This window comes from Rana temporaria, chromosome 2, assembly GCF_905171775.1.
Source record: "Rana temporaria chromosome 2, aRanTem1.1, whole genome shotgun sequence".
NCBI classification, from domain to species: Eukaryota; Metazoa; Chordata; class Amphibia; order Anura; family Ranidae; genus Rana; species Rana temporaria.
The window spans coordinates 229785020-229801966 of record NC_053490.1 but is presented as its reverse complement, the minus strand read 5'-3'; the positions used below and the strand labels follow the sequence as shown (position 1 = coordinate 229801966).

At 44.3% G+C, this 16947-nt stretch overlaps 1 protein-coding gene across 4 annotated transcripts in view; it reads right to left on the bottom strand.

Annotated features, from left to right (window-relative positions):
* Positions 1-12445, bottom strand: part of RAB9A (RAB9A, member RAS oncogene family) — a 37196-nt gene extending 24751 nt beyond the window's left edge. For 2 of the 4 annotated variants that reach the window (XM_040336527.1, XM_040336526.1), the window contains exons 1-2: positions 12291-12445; positions 12029-12080 (exon numbers count right to left, since the gene is read on the bottom strand). The gene's annotated coding sequence lies outside the window, so the exon portion shown is untranslated. The remainder of the gene's footprint in view (positions 1-12028; positions 12081-12290) is intronic. The other 2 variants (XM_040336523.1, XM_040336522.1) reach the window with 2 other exon arrangements.
* Positions 12446-16947: the final 4502 nt, after the last annotated feature.

Genomic DNA, 16947 nt, shown 5'->3' with positions numbered 1-16947 from the left:
CTTGCTGAGATGTGTGCAAACCTGGTGGCCCGCTACAAGAAACGTCTGACCTCTGCGATTGACAACAAGGGCTTTGCGACCAAGTACTAAGTCATGTTTTGCGAAGGGGTCAAATACTTATTTCACTCATTAAAATGCAAATCAATTTAGAAGCTTTTTTGAAATGCATTTTTCTGGATATTTTTGTTATTCTGTCTCTCACTGTTAAAATAAACCTACCATTAAAATTATAGACTGTTCATTGTCAGTGGGCAAACGTACAAAATCAGCAGGGGATTAAAGCTTTTTCTCCTCACGGATGTTCATGTGTACCCGACATTGGCTGCTTATGCCAAAATCAGTAGGCATGTGCTCGTTACCACTGGTCAAAATCAGGCTGCTTGACAGGACACATGGCTGTTCCTGATACAGGCCTACAACTTTACTATATCAATGTATAACTCACACAACAATGAACGCAACAATTATTCTAACTATATACCAGCCTGCCTTCCACCTCATTACCATGAAGAACCTGTAGATAAGTACAAAATTTGTCTATGGGCATGCAGCATATCCCATCTAAAGGACAAAAGCAACCAAAAGATCAATATCTGACAAGCCTTGTAACTGCTGAGATGGAAAAGAAAGTCAGTCATTCAATGTCAGAACAAGAATAGGTACTCAAGACACTGCTCTCTCGCTCTCCTGATAACCCCTGTACTCAGGATTGTGTTAACCTAGCCGTCAACTGCCTTCTAGGCAAACCAACCCTTCCATTATGCACAAGAAACTGTGCGGAGATGAGAAATACGAGGAGCTTTGCCATCTACTTTCTAGCCTGTGAGATGTATGCATCAGTCAGAAACTTTATGTTCACTATAAAACCCGCAGACCAAAATAAAGCAGATCTCTTCTGACAGAAGGACCTTCTCCAATCAGTAGAGATATTCTTCCCAAAAATCAGCAAAGAAACACAGGGGAACCTCAGTGCAATGGTCTAGTCTTATGAATGCGTATCCTGCAGGAGAACCAGCAGCTTGACTAGTCCTGATGGTCCTAATCTTTAGCATGTTCTCAACCTCAGTTTTCAAGTACTGCTAATGCCCCGTACACACGATCGGACCCATGTCCGACCAAATTCACATCGGAATTCCATCGGAGGAAAAGAGAACATGTTCTCTATATAAACTCCGATGGAGCATGCACACGGTTGGAATTTCTGATGGAAAAAGTCTGTCTGATTTTTTTCCATCGGAAATTCCGATCGTGTGTATGGAGCATAACAGGTCATGGTTTAAGGATTCCTTCACCTAGCACAGGTACTTTAACCCAATGTATTTGGTATGTTATCTAGGGACATTGAGGCTACTAGAGGAAGGAGGTTGGGAATCACTGCTTTAGGCTAAATCAATGGTCAGTTGTTAATATCAAGATCCTACAGGCCCGCTATTGTATAGTCAGGGTATAGATGCCCCAAGATTTTATATGACCAACCTGATGGATGTCAGAGGAAACACCTTTTTTATTCAAAAGAGGAACTTGACCGGTCTTACAAAAATAAAAGTCAGTAGCCCCAAAAATATCTACCAGTTCATTGGGTTCACCACTGTCTTCCTAGCATTCAAAGTCTTCACCGCGCATTAGGGTTCCTGCGTTATCTTAGATTTTGGAGCCAACCGTCACTGCCTTAGGATCCCCAGCAAGCTCCCCCACTGCCTATGTGCAAGATTGGTCAGCTGGGGTTGACCGATCCTGTAGCATCATCCTCACCTAGGCAAGGAAAAAGGATGCAAGAGCAAATGCCTGATAAAAAAAAAAAAAAAAAAAATGTCAAGAGACAATACCACCAATGAAATGTGTTACTACTGTAAATTGTGCTTTTATTAAGGACTCTGAAGCATTGAAGCAAAAAAGGGAATGTCAGAAAATTATAAAAAATATATTACAATTCTAAACCAAGTATGAGGCCTGGTTCATACTTATGCAAATTGGATGTGGATTTCTCTATATCCAATTCGCATGACAGGAGAGTGCGACCGGCTCTCAATGGAGCCGGTTCACTCACCTCCGGGGGCGGCCGTGGTCCAAACTGGAAACGGGGCCTGTGCGTTTTCGGTTCCGTTTTAGGTCTGAATTCAGGCAAAAATTCGGACCCGATTCACCACTGAAAACGATACAGGGAAAACACTGGACTGCCTTCTGGGTTCAAGAAGAAACGGACAAATTTTGGTTACCGTGTACAGCTGTCTGCCTGACAGAAGCTGGTCTAAAAACCAGTTTTTGTCAAAAGGGACATGCTGAAAAAACAGCATCCTATCGGCACTTAAAGCCAATAGATGCGAGCGCTGATCAGTGTATTCTGGCAGGGGATGGAGGAGGAGTCAGACTACAAAGACACAGTGGGGGAGATCGCTGGGTTTAAAAAATAAAAATAAATAGCAGTGTGTACCAGGCTTAAGATAACACATGTACAGAGCAATGTTGCATCAGAGACGGCCAGCATGTGTGAGCACATAACAGAATAAAGGGTAAAGTCACAGTGAACAAAGTTCATTTTGGTCTGCGTGCTTTATCAAGCATGGAAACTATACAAACATTGCTTTGTCAATTAAGTGTGCATTACCACACAGGACTGAGACGCAAGAACATCTGTGATCAGACAGTCAGTCTGAAACTAGGGCACTCAATACATGTAGGTGGATTTCTCACCAAGCATGCCACAGGGACCAAGTAGAATCATATTCTCAATTTCATGTATAGGCAGCAAGTGCCTTTATGGTTTCTTCAAAGTACAGATTATGAAACCATTAAAGACTATTCAACGAGGTGGAAAGCCCCTTCAAACAGTCAAGCCCCATTCACACTATCAGTTTTCCTGCAGGTTTTTCTCTTCAGGTTTACCAAAACCATGTAGTACAAGGGCCTGCCTGATTGCATACAAATTGAAACTCTTAGGCCGCGTACACACGATCAGTCAAAACCGATGAAAACAGACTGAAGGACCGTTTCATCAGTCCAAACCGATCGTGTGTGGGCCCCATCGGTCAGTTATCCTTCCGTCAAAAAAACAAAAAAGAGAATTTGCTTTAAAAATTTGACCCATGGACGCCTAACCGACGGGTCAAAACCGATCGTTAGTATGCAAAAGCATCGGTCAAAACGCCGTGCATGCTCAGAACCAAGTCGACGCATGCTTGGAAGCATTGAACCTAGTTTTTTTCAGCACATCGTGTGTTTTACGTCACCGCTTTCTGAAACGATCGTTTTTTTAACCGATGGTGTGTAGGCACATCAGACCATCAGTCAGCTTCATCGGTTAACCGATGAAACGGTCCTTTAGTCTGTTTTCATCAGTTATGACCGATCGTATGTACGCGGCCTTAAGGTTTGACCTCATATTAGATGGTTTTGGTAAACCTGAAGAGAAAAACCTGCAGGAAAACTGATAGGACTAATATTCTCTATGGTCTGTTGCATCTCCCCCCCCCCCCCCCCCAATTTCAGTGCTTGATATTTAAGAAAGACTAAAGCCCCTGTACACATGATCAGAATAGTATACAAAAAATTACCGCTTTCAAAGTGACTGTACGATAACATAGTTAGCACACGGCTTTCGTCCCAAATTTTCCAAAGGGACGCAAAAAATAAAATAAAAAAGAATCTTGTACAATACAAGATATATGATTTTCATTTAATCAGTACAGTTTTCATTTAAAAATACAAATAAATTACATCACTTCCGAATTTTTGTACTTTAGTAACCTTTTAGTTTTCGATATGAAACCAAGCATGCAACCCCCCCCCCCCCAAAAATGGAAGATCAGTCATACAATAATCTCATTGTGTGTTTTAGGCTTAAGGCACGAGTTGTAGCAGTTGTGGGCAGGCCACACAGCACAGGAGGAACCTTATAAACAAACACACAGGTACTGAGGGATACAAGTTATTGTTCAATTAAATATATTCCTCAATAGCCACAAATCAAATGCCTTTGAAAACCCAGACCTTGTAAACGTAGCAGTGACATCATAGTCTGTGCAGACAGCAGAGCCTTGGAGGGACTCACAAACCCCACCCATTACAGAAAACCAGAAGAGGAGGCGGATACAAGACCAGTCACTCTGCAAAAAAAAGACAGAGCTGCAGTGAAGCTCCTGCACAGAGCGTCAGTGAAGCTCCTGCACAGAGGGAAAGTTTCACACCAGATTACTGCACAGATCTAGAAGGAAACACACCAAGATTGAAGAACACACACACATATTGTATTTAGACAATACTTGCTTATCCTGGAGTTCAGCTTTAAAGCCAAAGATGATTGTAGTTTACTGGACCAGACAAGATAAGCACACGCACACCAGAAAAAAAAAAAAATTACCATTCTAACCCCCTTTTTCGCTCTCCACCATCTAAAAAAGCCTGAATAGCTGAATGTAAACAAATGGGGAGATGCTGGCGATGTATTTACCCAAGTATGGCAATGGCCACATTTGCACAAGGGCAGGAAATCTCCCGACCAGCAGCTGAATGGGGCCAGGGATGAGTCATTGGACGTTATGCCATGGTCAGCTGCAGCGCCAACAGCTTCTCAGCAACCAATGCTGCTCTGCAGAGAGGCAGGGGGTGAAAAGTATTCGATGCACTAGCAGATATAACTACAACACCACATTGAACCCAAACTCCAGCAAAATACTTTATAAGCAGTTACAGCAAACTATTTATTTTTTTGGGAGAAAGGTTTTACGTGAATAAAATAAAAGCTGGTCATTATTAGCACCCCTGCTGGTGTTAAATGGTTTGTCTCATCCCTGTAGCTGCAAGAGGGCTTGTTCTGTTGAAAAAAAGACTTACTGGCCAGATCACCAGATAAAAAGAGAAGAAAGTCCAAAAAAGAAATGTTTTGCAGCCATCACATCATATCATTGATAAGCTGCAATACAAGGTTTGCTTTTTGATTTAATACTGCTCAAAACATTCGGCAATTCCTGATTCTATGCCAAGTACATCTGAACCTGAAAAAATCATCACTCATGAAGCAATGGAAACCTTTATTTTCTGCTGTGGATTCCCTGGAACATAAATCACCTGCAGGTGGGTGGGGGGGTGTTACAACACTGCACTGAAGAAAAGCTGTGTGCATAGTGCCAAGAGAAGCTGTGGACACATACATTGCACAACGGTGTAGTTTTTGGAATGAGGCTTCAAGCTAAACTTGAAGTTGGCCCGAACTATTTCTATTACATTGCTATGCAGTCTCTGCATGCACTGTATAACTGTTACAGTATTAACCACATACAGTAAGTGGCCCTCTGATCCACAGAAGTACGCCCCTTACTGTATGTGGCTTTCACAATAAATCTCAAATCACTGAAATGTCTTTCCACTTTTTTTTCTTCCTCTCTTCAATGAAAGACATCTTAAAAAAAAAAAAAAGTTTTTTTGAACCCTGGTTCTAAAGGTAAAAGTTTTTTTTACGTTAATGCAGTCTTTACATTAAAAGAGAAGTATGGGAATCTTGCCTTATCACCATATTTACCTAGGTGGATGTAGCATTGGTCCCCTGGCGCCTCTGCACTGAAAACTGAGCTCCACGAGCAGAGAGCTGCAGACTGCCAGTCACAGCACTCTTCTCTTTTCCCTCTTTACTCACTGGAGCGCTGAGCTGTGGAGGGGGTGGAGCGGGCAATCTCAGGCTCTCAGCGGCTCGCTGAGAGGCTGAGATGGGTGTCAGTCCAGGTACCTGGCAGATCAGCACTTTGCCTGGACTGAAATCCGTGACGTCAGCAGAGAGCGGACTTTTGTCTGCTCTCTGCTGAAAATGGGCCTCAGGAGTGCAAAACGGACTGTGCTCCTGTGATCCATAGGAGAAGTCCAGCGAAAAACACACCTCTTAAACACTTACCAGAGACCATTCACAGTCCAGCGCTGTTGTGCCAGTCTGCTGCATCTCTCCCATTCCTGGTCTCACTAGATGATCTGACGACAGTACAAGCAATTGGCTCCTGCAGCAAGTCCGCACCAGTGCCCCCATGGAAAGTGGCTTGCAATGGGGACACTCGGAGAAGAGAAGGATCTGAGAGCATCAGCAGGAGACCCCGAAGAAGGAGGTTAAGGGCAGCAGAATTCCCCCACTGACAAATGAAATGTATGGAGAAAAAAAAAAAAAAAAAGACGGAAATTACTGGTTAACCACTTCAGCCCCGGACCATATTGCTGGTCGAAGACCAGAGCACTTTTTGCGATACGGCACTGCATCGCTTTAACTGACAATTGCGCGGTGGTGCGACGTGGCTCCCAAAGAAAATTTGCGTGCTTTCCCCCCCCCAAAAATAGAGCGACAATTCTGAAAAAAATGAATATTTTTTACCATAATAAATATCCCCCAAAAATATATAAAAAAAACTATTGTTGTTTTCCTCAGTTTAGGCCGATACGTATTCTTCTACATATTTTTCGTAAACAAAATAAAAAAACAACTTAAAAAATAAATCCCAATAAGCGTTTATTGATTGGTTTGCGCAAAAGTTATAGCGTTTACAAAATAGGGGATAGTTGACACTTCAGACATATTTTTGGGACCATTGGCATTTTTATAGCGATCAGTGCTATAAAAATGCATTTATTACTATAAAAATGTCACTTGCAGGGAAGGGGTTAACACTAGGGGGCGAGGAAGGGGTTAAGTATGTTCCCTGGGTGTGTTCTAACTGTAGGGGGAGTGCACTCACTAGGGAAAATGACTGATCGCTGTTCATACATTGTATGAACAGACAGACGGTCAGGCATTTCTCCCCTGACAGGACCGGGAGATGTGTGTTTACACACACAGCTCCCAGTTCTTGCTCTGTAACGAGCGATCGCGGGGGCCCGCCAAAGACGCGCGCATGGGCGAGCGGGGGCAAGCAGTTAAGGAGCGGTGCCACCACGTCCTTAACAACAGATGACTCATTCAGCTGTCAGTGGGGTTCCCCTGTTGACAGCTGAAGTGTAAACTGTCCGCTGTAAAAAAGAAGAAAAAAAAAAGGGAAGCACCAGCCAATGTTTATCAACAAAATTGCTCAAACAGAAAAGATACAAATAAACATTGTTTATTTCTGTATCTGTTTACTAATCTACATCATAAAAGGGATGAACTTTGATCTGCAGATGAAGTCAGTTTAAGGGGTTGTAAATCCTCAAGGTTTTTCACCTTAATGCATTCTTTACCTCCTGTGATGCAGCGCCCCCCAGAGCACCCCTTTTACTTACCTGAACCCGGTCTTTCCAGCAACGGGGACAAGCACACCAGCAAGTGTCTGTCTCAGGTCCTGATTGGATAGATTGATAGCAGTGTAGCTATTGTCTCATGCTCCTGACAATCAAATCTAATGGCACAGGAGCCAGGGCAGAGTCCTGCTGTCTGTTTCAATAGACGAGGGACACAGGAGCGTGCCTGCACGAGTGCCCTGAGGGAGAGCAGCTCTCCAAACAGGGCCCTTGAGAAGAGGAGGAGCCAGAAGCACCGCTGAGGGACCCCAGAAGAGGAGGATCAGGGCCACTCTGTGCAAAACCAACTGCACAGAGGAGGCAAGTATTTTTTTTAAAACAAACAGTTACCCTAAACCAACCTGTCAAGATTTTTTTTATTATATATATATATATATATATATATATATATATATATATATATATATATATATATATATATATATATATATATATATATATATATATATATATATATATATATATATATATATATAAATATTAATTTACGCTAATCAGCCTTAATTAACTCCTTATTCTGCTTGTCCATTTAATGATTTTCCTGATGGTTCCCCCACTTCTATTTTTATAAACTATTAATAATATACTTTTTTTGGTTTGCTTTTTTCATTAATAGGTTTACACTTTTCACATTGCATAATGTTAAAAAAAAAAAAAAAAAAAAAAATTACATTTTCTTTGCAAATAACTCAATGCTTTGTACCATTGCTGACAGCGTAAACAAAACAGTTGCGGTAGGTATCGGTAATTGGTATTAGCAAATACTAAAAAAAAAAAAAAAAAAATTGGTATTATAAAAAGGGATTAATATGGGCAGATTTGTAAAAGCAGTGAATCCGATTCATCAAACATTCATTGCTGGTGACTCTTAGGCCCCGTACACACGACCAAACATGTATGCTGAAACTGGTCCGCGGGCCAGTTTCAGCAGACATGTTCGGTCCTGTGTAGGCCCGAGCGTGCAGGATTCCAGCAAACATTTGCCCGCCGGGCCTTTTCCCAGCGGACAAATATTCCTGGACTTGTTTTAAAACAGTCCGCTGGAATCCTGCCCGCTCGGACATGTTCGGTCGTCTGTACAGACCTACCGTACATGTCCGAGCGCCCGCCATCCCTCGCATGCGTCGAATGACTTTGACGCATGCGTGGAAGCATTTAACTGGCAGGCCCCCCCGCGTCATCGTCGCGTACACGCCCCGCGTATTGTTTACGCGCGGATTTCTGTACGATGGTTAGTACAGCCATCGTACAGATATCCCCGGGCAGACATGTACGGTGAAAACGGTCCGGCGGACCGCTTTCATCGTACATGTTTGCCCGTGTGTACACGGCCTTAGGCCTCGTACACACGACGGGACATGTCCGATGAAAATAGTCTGCGGACCGTTTTCATCGGGCATGTCCGCTGGCGGATTTTGGTCTGATGGCTGTACACACCATCAGACCAAGTTTCCCGCGGACAGCGAACACGGTGACGTGGCCGCGACGATGACGCAGCGACGTGCGCGACCCTGGAAGGTCAATGCTTCGACGCATGCGAGGGCTTTCGGCCAAGCGGACATGTCCGGTGAGTCGTACAGACGACCGAACATGTCCGACGGACAGGCTTCCAGCGGACATGTTTCTTAGCGTGCTAAGAAACATTTGTCCGCTGGAAACTTGTACGATCCGCCGGAAAATACAGACGACCGAATATGTCCGCGGAAACTGGTCCGACGGACCAGTTTCAGCAGACATGTTCGGTCGTGTGTACGAGGCCTTACAGGTCCATTAGTGAGTGTTTGGTGAAAGTCAAATTCACTGCTTTATAAATATGTCCCATAGTGTCCTCAAAGTGTGTGTGTGTGAGTATATATACAGGCATACCACACTTTTAAGTACACAACGGGACCAGAGCATGTATGTAAAACGAAAATGTACTTAAAGTGAAACAATACCCTTTTTCACTTCTAGGGTGTAGTGGGGGGTCAGGGACTGTAGTGGGGGTGTCAAGAGCTGTAGTTGAGGTCTCAGGGGCTGTAGTGGGGGTGTCAGGGGCACACTGAAACAGAGCGGGCTATGCTCTCGGAGCTTCAGCTCCTTCTACTGCGGCTGCAAAATGTCCGTATAATACTTGTAAGGCACTTTACATACACTCACAGGTATGTCCTTACTCGCGAGTGTATGTAAAGTGAGTGTACTTAAAGCGGGGTATGCCTGTATATATATATATATATATATATATATATATATATATATATATATATATATATATATATATATATATATATATATATATATATATATATATATATATATATATATATATATATACACATACATACATATACATATACACACACACACACACACACACTCATCCCGCCCAGTCTCCTGGAAGTTTGACCCCCCTTCTTCTTCCTCTGCCACCAGACCAATTAGAAAGCGTAGCGCACTTTGAGTCTGCGCAGTAGGGAACCGCCTGTGAACCCAAAAAAGACTTCACTCCTGGGTTTCCTTACCAGGAATGGTGGCAGGTGCCGACATTGCAGGCGCCCTGGACAGGCAAGTGTCCATATATTAAAAGTCAGCAGCTGCAGCATTTGTAGCTGCTGACTAAATTGGACCCCTCCTCTTTAAATACTCCTTGTGCAGATAATGTACTAACATTACCACAAAAAGTGAACTTACATTTCAAGGAAATAAAGTACTTTCTAAATGAATAGTAATTACAAAAGGCAGCAACTTCTAAATGTCTGTCATGTGTTCAGCATATAATGAGAGAGATCATGCTCCACATTTGAGACACCCAAATGTCATGTGCTTCCTAAATTAGTACAGTTAAAGCGATATTAAACCCAAAAATGTATTATACTGCAGCTCACCAATCATTAGATGTGTTGGCTGCATTGGTTTTCTTAGATTTCTCCCTGTTTTCACCTGACGCTCTGGCCAGTAATACAACTCCTGTATTTGGGTGCCTACACTCTGGCTGAAGGAGCAACAGAGACACCTTTGGACAGCGGTACTGGCAGTCTGGAGAGAGGGTAGTCTTAGATGTACTAGAAGATTTGGACTTTAATTTAGCAGATTTAGGCTACAACTTTTGCAGGACAGCTCGATGCCACATCCAAGCTGCAGTATCTAACATAATTCTATCACAAACCTGGGATCCAGCAGACTTTCACCACCATCTGATGGACCTGTATGGATGGCATACGCAGGCAATTTATTGCATCATCAACCTTCGCTCTGATGTAGCAACACATTTAAATGCCTGTATGAAGAGATCCATTTTATGGAAGACTGATTGTCTGTATTGATTATCTTTTCAATAAAAAGGATTGAATGTAGAAAAATTGTACAGCATTTTTACTTAGCATGGGAAGGGAGATCTAGGAAACCAACGTGGGCAGGAACCTGGCGTTCAGCTGTAACCACTATGATCTGCCAGCATGTGACAAGGGGAAAGGTTGTAATACTCCCAATTTAATACATGCATCACATGCTACAGTAGTAGAGTAAATGTTACTCAAAGTATGAAGCAACTAACATGTGCATCTGGGCAATGCAAACGAACATGTGTTGAAGCCAAAGCGTCAGCATTCCTCTCTCTCTCTCTCTCTCTTCACACAAAAGGGGAAGCTCCGCTTTTTTGATTTCCCCCCCCCCACTCCACATTTGGCACTTTTTATATGGGGGAGGGGGGTCGGTTGAGCAGATACCTGTCAAAACCCACTCCCAAATCTGGGAATGATTGGCGCAGTGATCTACAAAAATTCCTTTGCCCCCCACTTCCTTCTCAGAGACACACGGGTCCTAGAAGACAGCAGGAGCATTTAGAAAGCAGAGCACGACCTGCACACACACACACACACACACACACACACACACACACACACACACACTAGGAAACAGGCTGTGATGCCACAATGGATGGATCTATCCTGCCTTGTATCAATGGTTCAGGCTGGTGGTGGTTTAATGGTTTGGGGGATATTTTCTTGGCACACTTTGGGCCCCTTAGTACTAATTGAGCATTGTTTAAACACCACAGCATACCTGAGTATTGTTGCTGATCATGTCCATCCTTACAGTGTAACCATCTTCTGATGGCTCCTTCCAGCAGGATAATGCACCAAATGTCACAAAGCCCAAATCATCTCACCCCTGGTTTCTTGAACATGATAATGAGGTCACTGCACTCCAATGACTTCCACATCTCATCCAATAGAACACCTTTGGGATGTGGGTTGGAATGGGAGATTCACATAATGGACAAATCTGCAGCAACTGCGTGATGCTGGGAAAGAAGGCCTGGGGCTGCCCCAGATGTACCCCTGGCGGGAAAGTGGGGAAGTTTGGACTATATTGGTACCCGTTTTTGTAAAATAAGTCTTATTTTAATTATATCCTTGAAATACCAAGATAGTCCAAACTCCCCCACTTTCCCGCCAGCAATACATCTGGGGTAGCCCTAGGCCTTCTTTCTCCATGCAATATGGATGATGGTACCCACCTCTACTCAAAGAATATCCCAATAGAGGCATAAACTTAAACTGTGCGATTCTACCATGTCAGTATGGATCGCACTCTCTGAGGAATGTTTCCAACATCTTCGTCTCGAAGAATGAAGGCAGTTCTGAGGACAAAAGCGCCTGTCCAACCCGGTACTAGCAAGATGTAAGTAATAAAGGTATGTATGTATGTATGTATGTATGTATGTATGTATGTATGTATGTATGTATGTATATATATATATATATATATATTTTTTTATTATGTATAGTGGAGGAGGCCTTACCTGGTCCCTGAACATGCTCCTCCCGCTGGTCTTGTAGGGTGGTACAGGGGACCTAGTAGAAAAGATGGAGATATTAATGTCATTGTCAGGTCCCCCATATCACCAGGATGAAATGCCCTATAGCTCCATGAACATAGGATGGCACTCAGTATACAGATAATGATATGTGTACCCTCCAATATATAACACTCAGCCATGTTGGTGAATAGAATTGGTGTCTCTGTAGAGAACGCACATATAGGTGTCCCCGTCTCCTCCATACCTGCACAGCCGGTGTCCTCCTCTCCGCCGCAACTCCAGCAGAAACAACATCCCCGAACGTCACCACCCCATCACGTCTGGGGCAAGGGGCGGTCCTGCTGCCGGGAGCAGCAGACACATCAGCCAATGGGACGGCGCGCCGTACACGTGACTGCTGTTGATAGTTGTGTAGTGTCAGCAGAGAGTGAGGCTTGTGGGTGGGGACGATCATGTGATAGATCGGCCCTGGGAACGAGTTGCTAGCGGTAGAGCTCGAAAGGGGGGGGAGTCACGCCACAGTCATGTGATCTTTAAGAGGAGGGGGTGAATGACGTGAGGAAGGATACAGTAATCAGTCACAGTAGGAGTGAAAGTTAGGATGTCACTCTGTAAGGCGAGCTAAACTTCAATGCCTCTAAATATATTGGGGAGAATTTAGAGAACAGGAGCAGCTGAGCATAGTAACCAATCAGCTTTAGCATGTTTCCCAATCAAGCCAATTCTGACACTCCTCTCCTTCATGTAAAATCATCATTTTTGCTAGAATTATGTATGTATGTATATATATATATATATATATATATATATATATATATATATATATATATATATATATATATATATATATATATATATTAGCAGAGACCCTAGGAAATAAAATGGCAGTCGTTTAAAAAATTTTTTGTCACACTGGTTTTGCGCAGCAATTTTTCAAACGCATTTTTTGGGGAGAAAAAACACATTCATGAATTAGAAAACAAAATACAGTATTTTCCCTAATCTTTTTGTATAATTTGTAGGATGATATTACACTGAGTAAATAGATACCGAACGTGTCACGCTTTAAATTGCGCACATTCGTGGAATGGCTACAAACTACGGTACTTTAAAAATCTTCATAGGCTACACTTTTTTTTTTTACAGATTACCTGTTTAGAGATTCAGAGAAAGTTTTAGTGCTAGAAATATCGCTCTTGCTCTAACGATCATGGTGATCCCTTATAATGTGTGGTCTGAATGTTTTTGCTTCTGTATGCAAGCACAAGGAGACAGGGGCGCTTTAAAAAATCTGAGATGGGAAGGTGCATACATTAGGGTGATCTGAGGGGGGAAGGTGCATAAATTGGGGTGATCTGAGATGGGAAGGTGCATAAATTGGGGTGATCTGAGGTGGGAAGGTGCATACATTAGGGTGATCTGAGGGGGGAAGGTGTATAAATTGGGGTGATCTGAGGGGGGAAGGTGCATAAATTGGGGTGATCTGAGGTGGGAAGGTGCATACATTAGGGTGATCTGAGGGGGGAAGGTGCATAAATTGGGGTGATCTGAGGTGGGAAGGTGCATAAATTGGGGTGATCTGAGGGGGGAAGGTGCATAAATTGGGGTGATCTGAGGTGGGAAGGTGCATACATTAGGGTGATCTGAGGTGGGAAGGTGCATAAATTGGGGTGATCTGAGATGGGAAGGTGCATAAATTGGGGTGATCTGAGGTGGGAAGGTGCATAAATTGGGGTGATCTGAGGTGGGAAGGTGCATAAATTGGGGTGATCTGAGGGGGAAGGTGCATGAATTGGGGTGATCTGAGGGGGAAGGTGCATAAATTGGGGTGATCTGAGATGGGAAGGTGCATAAATTGGGGTGATCTGAGGTGGGAAGGTGCATAAATTGGGGTGATCTGAGGTGGGAAGGTGCATAAATTGGGGTGATCTGAGGTGGGAAGGTGCATAAATTGGGGTGATCTGAGGTGGGAAGGTGCATAAATTGGGGTGATCTGAGGTGGGAAGGTGCATAAATTGGGGTGATCTGAGGTGGGAAGGTGCATGAATTGGGGTGATCTGAGGGGGGAAGGTGCATAAATTGGGATGATCTGAGGTGGGAAGGTGCATAAATTGGGGTGATCTGAGGTGGGAAGGTGCATAAATTGGGGTGATCTGAGATGGGAAGGTGCATAAATTGGGGTGATCTGAGGTGGGAAGGTGCATAAATTGGGGTGATCTGAGGTGGGAAGGTGCATAAATTGGGGTGATCTGAGGTGGGAAGGTGCATAAATTGGGATGATCTGAGGTGGGAAGGTGCATAAATTGGGGTGATCTGAGGTGGGAAGGTGCATAAATTGGGATGATCTGAGGTGGGAAGGTGCATGAATTGGGGTGATCTGAGGTGGGAAGGTGCATAAATTGGGATGATCTGAGGTGGGAAGGTGCATAAATTGGGATGATCTGAGGTGGGAAGGTGCATGAATTGGGATGATCTGAGGTGGGAAGGTGAATGAATTGGGGTGATCTGAGGTGGGAAGGTGCATAAATTGGGGTGATCTGAGATGGGAAGGTGCATAAATTGGGGTGATCTGAGGTGGGAAGGTGCATAAATTGGGGTGATCTGAGGTGGGAAGGTGCATAAATTGGGGTGATCTGAGGTGGGAAGGTGCATAAATTGGGGTGATCTGAGGTGGGAAGGTGCATAAATTAGGGTGATCTGAGGTGGGAAGGTGCATAAATTGGGGTGATCTGAGGTGGGAAGGTGCATAAATTGGGGTGATCTGAGGTGGGAAGGTGCATGAATTGGGGTGATCTGAGGGGGGAAGGTGCATAAATTGGGATGATCTGAGGTGGGAAGGTGCATAAATTGGGGTGATCTGAGGGGGGAAGGTGCATGAATTGGGGTGATCTGAGGGGGGAAGGTGCATAAATTGGGGTGATCTGAGATGGGAAGGTGCATAAATTGGGGTGATCTGAGGTGGGAAGGTGCATAAATTGGGGTGATCTGAGGTGGGAAGGTGCATGAATTGGGGTGATCTGAGGGGGGAAGGTGCATAAATTGGGATGATCTGAGGTGGGAAGGTGCATAAATTGGGGTGATCTGAGGTGGGAAGGTGCATAAATTGGGGTGATCTGAGATGGGAAGGTGCATAAATTGGGGTGATCTGAGGTGGGAAGGTGCATAAATTGGGGTGATCTGAGGTGGGAAGGTGCATGAATTGGGGTGATCTGAGGGGGAAAGGTGCGTGAATTGGGGTGATCTGAGATGGGAAGGTGCATAAATTGGGGTGATCTGAGGTGTGAAGGTGCATAAATTGGGGTGATCTGAGGTGGGAAGGTGCATAAATTGGGGTGATCTGAGGTGGGAAGGTGCATAAATTGGGATGATCTGAGGTGGGAAGGTGCATAAATTGGGGTGATCTGAGGTGGGAAGGTGCATAAATTGGGATGATCTGAGGTGGGAAGGTGCATGAATTGGGGTGATCTGAGGTGGGAAGGTGCATAAATTGGGATGATCTGAGGTGGGAAGGTGCATAAATTGGGATGATCTGAGGTGGGAAGGTGCATGAATTGGGATGATCTGAGGTGGGAAGGTGAATGAATTGGGGTGATCTGAGGTGGGAAGGTGCATAAATTGGGGTGATCTGAGATGGGAAGGTGCATAAATTGGGGTGATCTGAGGTGGGAAGGTGCATAAATTGGGGTGATCTGAGGTGGGAAGGTGCATAAATTGGGGTGATCTGAGGTGGGAAGGTGCATAAATTGGGGTGATCTGAGGTGGGAAGGTGCATAAATTAGGGTGATCTGAGGTGGGAAGGTGCATAAATTGGGGTGATCTGAGGTGGGAAGGTGCATAAATTGGGGTGATCTGAGGTGGGAAGGTGCATGAATTGGGGTGATCTGAGGGGGGAAGGTGCATAAATTGGGATGATCTGAGGTGGGAAGGTGCATAAATTGGGGTGATCTGAGGTGGGAAGGTGCATAAATTGGGGTGATCTGAGGTGGGAAGGTGCATAAATTGGGGTGATCTGAGGTGGGAAGGTGCATAAATTGGGATGATCTGAGGTGGGAAGGTGCATAAATTGGGATGATCTGAGGTGGGAAGGTGCATGAATTGGGGTGATCTGAGGTGGGAAGGTGCATAAATTGGGATGATCTGAGGTGGGAAGGTGCATAAATTGGGATGATCTGAGGTGGGAAGGTGCATGAATTGGGGTGATCTGAGGTGGGAAGGTGCATAAATTGGGATGATCTGAGGTGGGAAGGTGCATAAATTGGGATGATCTGAGGTGGGAAGGTGCATGAATTGGGGTGATCTGAGGTGGGAAGGTGCATGAATTGGGGTGATCTGAGGTGGGAAGGTGCATGAATTGGGGTGATCTGAGGTGGGAAGGTGCTAGGGTGACCACATTTCCATACAGCCATTCAGGGACACCCCCCCCCCCCCCCCCAGCAAGCAGCGGTCGGTGACATCACAAGGAGGCAGTGCCGCCATATGACGTGCCCGAGAGGCCCCGCCCCTTACCTATTTAAGCATTTGTTTCATGTATGGAAGCCCGACATTGCAGCTGCTTAGATTCACAGAGTGTAATTGTTCTTGCGATGTTGGGCTAACATACATGAAACAAATGCTGTTTATATCTAAGGCACTAAAGTTGTATATAAAACTCTGTACTTTATACCACAAAAGAAATACAAATGACACAAGGGATCTGGGGTAAAAACTGCACATACACTGACCTACCCGACTACTACACTGACCTACTGTACCTGATTCCTACACTGACCTACCTGACCACTACACTGACCTTCCTGATCCCTACACTGACCTACCTGACCACTACACTGACCTTCCTGATCCCTACACTGACCTAATTGATTGCTGCATTGAAATACCTGACCACTACACTAACCTGATTC